General features: G+C 52.9%; 1 protein-coding gene across 1 annotated transcript in view; it reads left to right on the top strand.

Moving 5' to 3' along the window:
- The first annotated feature begins 1,985 nt into the window (after positions 1-1,985).
- The window catches only part of SYNDIG1L (synapse differentiation inducing 1 like), a 17,305-nt gene continuing 13,316 nt past the window's right edge, over positions 1,986-5,974 (top strand). Inside the window, exon 1 of the mRNA XM_029238537.1 lies at positions 1,986-2,036. The gene's annotated coding sequence lies outside the window, so the exon portion shown is untranslated. The remainder of the gene's footprint in view (positions 2,037-5,974) is intronic.

Genomic DNA, 5,974 nt, shown 5'->3' with positions numbered 1-5,974 from the left:
TCAACATTAGTATTTAGAATTTATATGCAGCTTTTGCTTCACTGGCTTTTTTATTATCCTTTTGATTAGTAATTCGGTATGCAGCCCAGATGTGGAGCAAAGCCAGGGTAGGGAGGGGAGAAGCAGAGGGAGGCAAAGGCCAAGTAGGGGACCATGATCCCCTGTGAAAGGGAGGACAGAGGGGAGTAAAGGTGCAAGAGGGCACATAGACTCAAGGGACAGTGTCTTGTGCGGGGGTGGGGGATGTCTGTACAGATGCTATACAGGCCTCAGGTTGAGTGGTCCAAGAGCCTGTCTTGGGGCTTCCACTCTGATGGAGCAGAGGCAAGAAAAACAAGAATATATTCAACACCCAGCAGGTTAAACACCAATATCAACTCTGAGACAGACCACAAGGCTTAGGGGGTTCTCTGCCCAGCGCTGAAGAGAAGGAGACCCAAGCTCCATGACGGGGGCTCTTGGCTCCTAGAGTGCATGCTAGGAGCTAAATGGAACTGGTCCAGATACTCCATGTCATGTGGGAGTGTCCCAGAGACCACCATTCAGTGTGCTATGGTATCTTTGGATGGGGGAGGGAGGACTCCCACTGCCAGAGCCTGGTTCTCAGTGCCTCCTTCCATCCCCAGTCCCAGCTTCAGCTTGCTCTGGGGTTTACTTTGCAGGCCCCTATTTACCTTCAGAAAATGAGGCTCCTCTCCTTTCCCAACCTCCTGGTACTATGGTGAGACTCAACCTTATAAAAAAAAATAGCCTCATCCACTCCTAACACTCAAGATGAGGCTACCTCCGTACTTAAAAAATGGAAACTGATGGTGGGGGAGTGGGGGGCGGTGATAAAGAGCAACACAGTCAGGGAGACAAAGCAGCCAGAAACTCTGGCTGATATCTGAGGATATCAGGTACCACTCTGGGAGAACTGAGGGAACACTCACCCACTGAGGGCCTATTTGGGGCCAATGTGTCACACATGTCATCTCACTTTGTCCTCATATGACCCCTATGAGGTGATTCAGCTCCCCCACTTTGCTAAGGAGAAACTCAAGGCTTTGAGAAATTAAGTAACTTATTCAAAGTTATATAGTTAATAAGAGAGAACCTAGGACCAAATCTTAGGCCCACAGTCTTTAAAGCCTGTGCACTTCCCAGCACAGCACTGTTATCTCTAAATCAAGAGATTTAATCTCTATGAGCCTGGCATCTTCATGTGTAAAATAGAAAAAGGAAAAAAAAATATATATATATAGCCTCATAGAGTTGTTAAGAAAATTAAATGTAAGATAATATTGGTTAAAAACATTAAAATCCGGCGTAGTGTCGGGTACATAGTAGGTGCTCAATAAGTGGTTTTTGTTTGCTTGTTTTTCTTTTTAGGGCAGATCAATGTTTAAACTCCGGGCTTGGGTGCCTAGGGGCTCCAAAATGGGAGTACCGCCCATCGCTTCTGGGGGAATGCGGAAGTAGGGTGAGGAAAAGGGCCGGGAAAGGGGGCTCGGCTCCAGGAACCAGAGACGCCAGTTCCAGCTGCGCGCCCATCGCTCCGCTGCCTCCGCTGGGCTCCCCCGACTTCCCGCCCCGCCCCGCACCGCCCCGCCCCAGAGCAGGTCCGGAGTGCCTGGTGGGCTGATTCCGGAGCGTAGAAGGGAGCACGGAGCACGGAGGCGAGAGAGAGGCGGCGGCGGCGGAGGGAGGCAGGGAGGCGGGGGACCGTCCTCGCTGCTCTCCCAAGTCGGCGCGGAGCCGCCTCGGGCCGGGCTGAGGGCTGCGCGGCGGCGGCGGGGCCGAGTCAGGATGCGGGGCTCCCGGGACCGCGCCGGGCTGGGCGGGCTGCGGCGGCGGCGGCGGCGGGTGGCGGGAGGAAGCTGTCCGCGGTGCTGAAGAGGCGGCGGCGGCAGCAGCGGCAGGGACCCGGGGCCGGGAGCAGAGGCGACCTTCTGGGAGCTTCACCGAAGCCGCGAGGCGGGGGTGCCGTCGCTCACCGGCTCATGCCGGGCCCCCCAAGCCCCGCGGAGGAGGTGGGACTGCCCTCTGCGGGACAGGTAAGGAGCCGTCTGGGGGCGCAGCGGGAGCGCACAGCTAGGCGCCTAGGGGATATTGAGCTGGGGAGGGCAGTGGGACCCCTCTCAGCGATGGGGGCTCTGACTTCCTGCTGGCGGCCCGAGATAGCGCCAAGTCCATCCTTACCCTTCCCCCTACAGGCTGGAGAAGCTGGGAGGGGCCTGAGGGACTGGGGCCCAGCCATGCACCTGGGTACCCTGACCCTACACCACCAGGCCTTGACCCCGACCTCGGGCAGCTCTGAGACACCCTGCTCACAAGGAAAGGATGAGAGTCTCTTGGACTCCTGGTACCCCAGTCCCCACCAGGGCTCTGCGACACTAGGGAAATCTGAGCCAGCTTCACTAAGCTCCCCTCTCCTCCTCCAAGCCTGTTCGTAAGGGTGACCGGGTGGCTCTGGTCCCTCTGCCTCAACATTTCTTTGCCCTCAAATGGCCCTTGGGCCAAGGGATGGGCCAGGCCCATTTCTCCAGAGAAGGAGGGAGGTACCAGAAGATACCTCAGTTTTTTTTCCTGTGGCCCTCTGGACTCTCATGGAAGGAGGCTGGTTTTGCAACACGCTGCTTGGTGCGTGAGGGCAGAGCTGGGGAACCTGAGTCCCGTTTTCTATTATGTGACTGAATACTGGTGACCCAAGACAGACCTCCATTTGGAGTCCTCCCTCCTTCTGGCAAGAGCATGCTGAATGAGCTCATTCAGGCCTGCAAAGTGCTTCCATTTCTTCAGAGCAGAGTTCTCTGTGTGGCAGAAGGTAGTGAGCAAAATAAAACTGCGTAGAGGAAGACTGGCCTCCCGCTGTGGCTGACCACTGCTTTATCCCCATCCTCTCCACCCAGCACAACGTCTCCACTGTCAATCGTAGAAAGAGCACTAAACTAGGAGTTCCTAGCTGGGCGCTGACATTTACTGGCTTTAGGCCAGTTACCTGAGCTCTCTGAACCTCAGGTTCCTCATACCTAAAGTGGCGATAAGGTAGCTGCTCTGTTCACCTCAGGGAACTGCCTTAGGAGTCAATGAAACAACGCCCATGATTGAAGCCTTGTCAACTGTATGCCACCATACAAGTGTGAGCTGCTGTCACTGTCCCCATCCACCAGTCAGGCCTGCTGGCGGAGACCTGATCATTGCCACCCTTACCCCATTTTCTCCCAGCCCGGCCATAGCTTTCTTTGTCCTTGGCCTTCGTGGGGCACCAGAGTAAGTGAAGCTCAACTTATAAATCTTGAGGAGCCCAAAGGGTTCCCTCCCCTTCTCCTCTTCCATCATCACCTATAGAAGACAATATAGGGCGAGAGTCTGACTCACAGTTTTGTTTTGTTTTTTCCCCAAGAATCACAGATCTAGGGAAGCAGCTCCTTGGAGGCAAGGATTGTGTTGTTTTCATCTCTTTGCTTTCCTCCACACCTCCCCTCCCCCATAGCACCTGGAAGATAGTAAGGACTCAGTAATTGGGTGTAAAATAAGAGAATGAAGTTTTAAAATATCTCAGAATAAAAGCATTTGACTGGAAGTCAACAGCCCTGTGTTCTGGTCCCAGATCTGCCACTGACTGTCTCAGACAGCTCCCTTCCCCTCTGTGGGCTTCAGTTTTCTCATCTGTAAAAGAAGAGGGGTGAGCTAGATGAATTTTAAGATTCTAAGCCTTGATGTTCTGTGGGGCTCTCTGAGGGCCAAGGCCACAAATCCCTCAGTTCTCCTTGAACACAGAATACCAGCTTTATTAACCTGGTTTGGAGAGTAAGTTATGTCCTCTCAGTAAAGAATTAGATTTTATTAATGGAGTAGAAGGGAACAAAGGAACCAGAAAAGGCCACATATGGTTTTGGTGTTTTCTTCAGATTTCCCTCTCTTCCTTATTTCCCTGAGAAAGCCATGAGGGTGTACAGAGCTGCTGAGCTGGGAGGGTCCCTGCCTCCAAGCCAAGAGGCCAGGAAAGCACTCCCCCCAGAACATCACTGTGAGTAGCCAAGGGCCAGGGACCCAGTCCTAGGCCATTTCCTCCCAGGGATGCTTCCTGGTAGGGATCCCCCTCCTAAGAAGACTAGAGATGGGCACAGTCTGGAAAGATCCATCCCTGGGGAGAGTTTTTAAATTTAAAAACAAAATGATCTTCTCTGACAATAATTTTCCTCAACTGCGGCAGGCCCGGTGATGTTCAGAAAAACCTTAGCTAATTGGCACTTGGGTAGAGCTGAGTAAGCCATGCCAGTGACCTCCCGGACTTACCCTGCAAACGCCCAGCCAGGGTGGGGGAATCAGCCCCTCCCCCATGTCAGCACTTTCTGGCTCCCAGCTGTTGGTGCAGCAAGAATCAGCTCTCAGCTCTCCGGAGTTAATGGACAGTCACTAACCCTCATAACAAAGTGACGGCAACGGTGGCAGCAGAAAGCATAGAAAGGGGCTTCATTTTCTGCGAGACTGGCCTGTCAGGGTGCTGGCCTGCTGCGGGGACTAGAACAGGGCAGCACCCCTCCTTCTGCAGCTGTCTGGACAGACTTCCCACCCCCAGAGCTGTCAGGGTGCAGGGCACCTCTGGTCACCCAGGCAGACACATCTGGCTCCTCTCCCAGCCAGGGAAAACTACCCACTGGCTACTTCTTATCTTCCCCTCCAGCCCCCTCCCTACTGAGGCTCCCATTCTGACCCTCTTCACAAGGCCTCAAAGGGAAGAAGAGAGTCAACCCTGGCATGTGACTTGTTGATCTCAGTTATCTGGTGCTGGGGGTGGAGGGGGGGTGGGTGGCAGGGAGATCTGAGGAAGAGGAAGAAATCAATGAGACATGGTCATTAAGAAATGGTGTGTGTGTGTGTATGTGTGTGTGAAGAAAGAGATGGAAAACTGAAATACTCACATGCAGGCCCCTTCCCCTGGTAGCACACACAAAATGACAGAGGCAGAGAATATCTGGAGAAATCTGTACGTTATTAATTATCTTCAGGTTCAAAAGGCCAATTCATCTGTGCATCCTCAAGGGACTTCCAGCCCTAAAGTACACCATTCCAGGGAGAAAAAAGCAGAAGGAACAGGCTTCAATTTGGGAAGAAGAAACATCCCAGATCTCTAAACCTTTGGCACTTTACAACCTCCTTCCCTTCTTAGGGGCTCGGTGGACAGCCTGCCTGGAGCAAGGCCCCCTCTGCTACAAGCCAGGGGACACTAAGGACTGATCTCATTCCTGCTCTTTGTATCCAGGTCCTCTCTTCTCTTGCCTCCTCCTTTATTCTCTCTCCCTCCTTCCTGCAGCTCCTCTACCACCCTGCCACCTCCCAACCTCACGCCCCTGCCCCAAGCAAACCAAGCAGGGAGTGAGGGCCCAGTGCTAGATGTGTTATCTTCCACCATTAGATGCACTATTTGATTCTAAGTGGTTGAGAATGAGCTGCTTCTGTGGGGAGACAGGTTGTTTCAGCAAGAATAATGATCTGATTTCCACCTGAAAATGGACTAATTTGAGTAGTGGTGTCACCACCCAATTCTCCCAGCAATTTTCACCTTTCTCAGACACAAACCCACCCCCCCCCCAGGCAAGCAGCTTTTGCTCTGAAGGAGAGGCCAGTCCAGCCTATAGGAGCCCAGGGTGGCAGTGGATAAAAAAGAGGGTGGACTGATGTTCCTGGGAAAAGAGCAACTGAGAAGCTTCCCATTGGAGCTGAGAAGTGTTCCAGCTGTTTCTCTCTCTTCCCTGGGTTTCCCCCTCAGCCCTCTTCTCCTCACTCTCCACATGTCCTTCAATCATTCTCAAATCTCTCTCCAGCCCTGACCAGCACCCAGGGCTTCAACTCTATACATCAATTGCCAGGTGGAGTTTCTACTCTTATATCTCAAAGGCACTTTAAAACCAAACTCAAACACGTATTCTTCCATTTGCGTGTGTGTGTGTGTGTGTGTGTGTGTGTGTGTGTGTGTGTGTGTGTGTGT

Source organism: Monodon monoceros, unplaced genomic scaffold, assembly GCF_005190385.1.
Source record: "Monodon monoceros isolate NGI ecotype Baffin Bay Population unplaced genomic scaffold, NGI_Narwhal_1 Super_Scaffold_21, whole genome shotgun sequence".
Lineage (NCBI taxonomy): Eukaryota > Metazoa > Chordata > Mammalia > Artiodactyla > Monodontidae > Monodon > Monodon monoceros.
Note: the sequence above shows the minus strand (reverse complement) of the source record. Positions and strands in the feature narration are given on the sequence as shown.